Source organism: Penaeus chinensis, chromosome 29 (assembly GCF_019202785.1).
Source record: "Penaeus chinensis breed Huanghai No. 1 chromosome 29, ASM1920278v2, whole genome shotgun sequence".
NCBI lineage: Eukaryota > Metazoa > Arthropoda > Malacostraca > Decapoda > Penaeidae > Penaeus > Penaeus chinensis.
The window spans coordinates 21,325,596-21,328,095 of NC_061847.1; positions in this window are offsets into that span (position 1 = coordinate 21,325,596).

The window sequence follows — 2,500 nt, forward strand, 5'->3', positions numbered from 1 at the left end:
TGATCGTGCCTCGAAAAAGACGGCTCAAAACACCCACGACTTCACAAGCAAAACAAACATAGACATTAAATACAGGACCTAAAATAAAATACCAAACTAACACTGAATTAAGAAAATATTGAATGACAAATGCTAAAAGTGCTCAAGAATTACTAAAGAGGAACTAAGAAGTTAAGTTAAATAGTACGAGTAAAAGAGTAAAATTCGACAGCAAAAGTTGTAAGAAAGCAAAAGCTGAAGTAAAAGGCGAACCTACAACAAAAGAGTAAAAACGAGGAAAATAGAGTAAAACATTTAAAAGACGAATGAAAGAACAAGATAAAATTATTAAAATTCAAGATATGTAAAAGGTGAAAGTGAAAGAAAGACATAGGGTTCAATGTAAAACGTAATGTAAAAACAGCACGTCCAACATTATTACTAGGCAAGAATAGGGGGCAGTAAAACCATGTTTTCAGCATTTATGATAGAAATCCAGAATGGTAATCCAAACTAGTTGGGTCAAACAGTCAGAGTATCCACTGCATTTGCTGAGTTCGAAAATTTCGTAAGTTTGGTAAGAAGAGTGGAAAGGAATAATTGGGGATAGGGGAATGATACAAGGTGGAGTAAAAAATGATTTTTAGGAGGGAAAGACGGTTCCGGGAAAGGAGGGGGCGGGGTAGGAAATGGGTCTGCGGGGAGATGTCAATATCACGCTTCTCTTGTCACTAATTATGTCCCTAGTGTTTTGGGGTTTGCTTTACTGATTTTATCATTTATTTGTTTACGAAAATACATCTTAAAAAATCTTATTTCTTGTCTTTCCTTTTTTGGTGTGTACTTCGTTGCCTCAGTTTGTTTTATTTGTAGGCTTTTTGTCTTGTCAGGATAAGGTGATCCAGGCTCATCCTGAGGGTGGATGGATTTTCTGTATTGATGGGAAGCAGTTGTCACCCTGATCCCAGAATGATTTATAAAATAGTTGACATTGAGCAGTCGGATTGGGGGTATCACGGACCTTGGTCAAGCCATGTGTTATCCATGATCCGAACTCGCGAAGGTTAGAATCAGTTTTGTTTCCTCTGATTACATGGGTGCCTGGTATTTCGTTGGTGCCTAGAGAAGCGGCTACTGTCTTCATAAAAAGGTCTTTGTTATAATCTCGCCCTTGGGAGGGTCAAATATTTAAAATTCAATGCAGATGTGAGTTCACAATCAGGAAAAGTGTTAAGGTCGCCCAGTATTATGAAGAAGGCACTTTCGTACTTTCTTGGAGGGAGACGACGTTTTCCATTATCTTTTCTCTGAGGGTCTCTTGGGTAGATGCCCTAGGTGGGAAATATATCCCGCAAATTACCAACACACTAATTTCGCAAGGCAGCCATCTAGGGTGAGTTGCGAGCCATAATGTTTCATAATGTGGGTGGGCCGATGGATTTTATGTTCATGGGATTGTCTTTAATATAAATACCAACTCCAACACCATTTACGACCCTCACGAATTTTGTTATGTGAGTGTGACCTTTGTAATGTTTGACGTTTAAGGTATTAATTTTTTAACTGTGTTCCTGTAATTACTGCAATGTCGACAGTATTTTGTTTCATTATGACGTCGAGTTCGTCTACTTCGTGAAGCAGCAAGCATTTATAAGGTAAACGCTAGGAAGTGTTCTTCTGAGAGGTCTTGCATTAGCCGGCACTTTTGCTGACGAGTTATTTTGGTTGACCATGCCGCTCAGATTGCGAGGTTTTGTACTTGTTTCTATTTCTAAAGACTCTTAAGGGGCTAGGGAAGGATTTCAAAAACTCGCCAGCTGCAAGTGCCTTTCTTTTAACTGAAGTGGAGCAGTGGAGCTGGAATATTATGAATGACTCATTTTTGTCCACCGGATGGAAGTTAACTAACAGGTGATTTCTGATAAATGCTTCCTCTGTGCTTGTGTGGCAGTTTGTAAAATAACCCCTGTGGGGGTTTGGCATTCAATCTTTGTTCGCTTTTATTTCTCTTTTCTTTTTTCTTGTCTCTACCAGAGTAAACCCGTCATCTTCCATATTATTAGAGTTAGACGCTTCCTGTCTTAGTATGTATTGACTGTAGTTATTATTTATCACAACTGGCGTCGTGATGTCCCTGTCAAGCTAGGGCCCCCGGGCACTTTGTGATAATTTGCATCACTTTACTGGCGGTTCGGTGCGGATGGTGGAGGGGGATTGTGTCTTCTTGCTTGTCGTTTTTCCTCTTGTTTTTGTTTCTAGTGTGATTGCAAGTGGGGATTACTTGTTTTTCTTTATTGTTCATCTTTTCTCCTGCGGATGCGAGTGGGTGTGTTGACGCCGGGCCGACAGAGGAGGAATACGCTGCTCGCTTGTGTAGCAGGGTCGCGTGCTCGCATTGCTGCGGCGGCAGTGATGTCGTTGGTTTCAGGCAGTGCTGATTAGTAGCTGCATCCCAGGGAAGGGTGGCGTGGGGGCGGTGTTCGAGAGAGGTGCAGTGAGGGGAGACGGGAGAGTGGGGTTG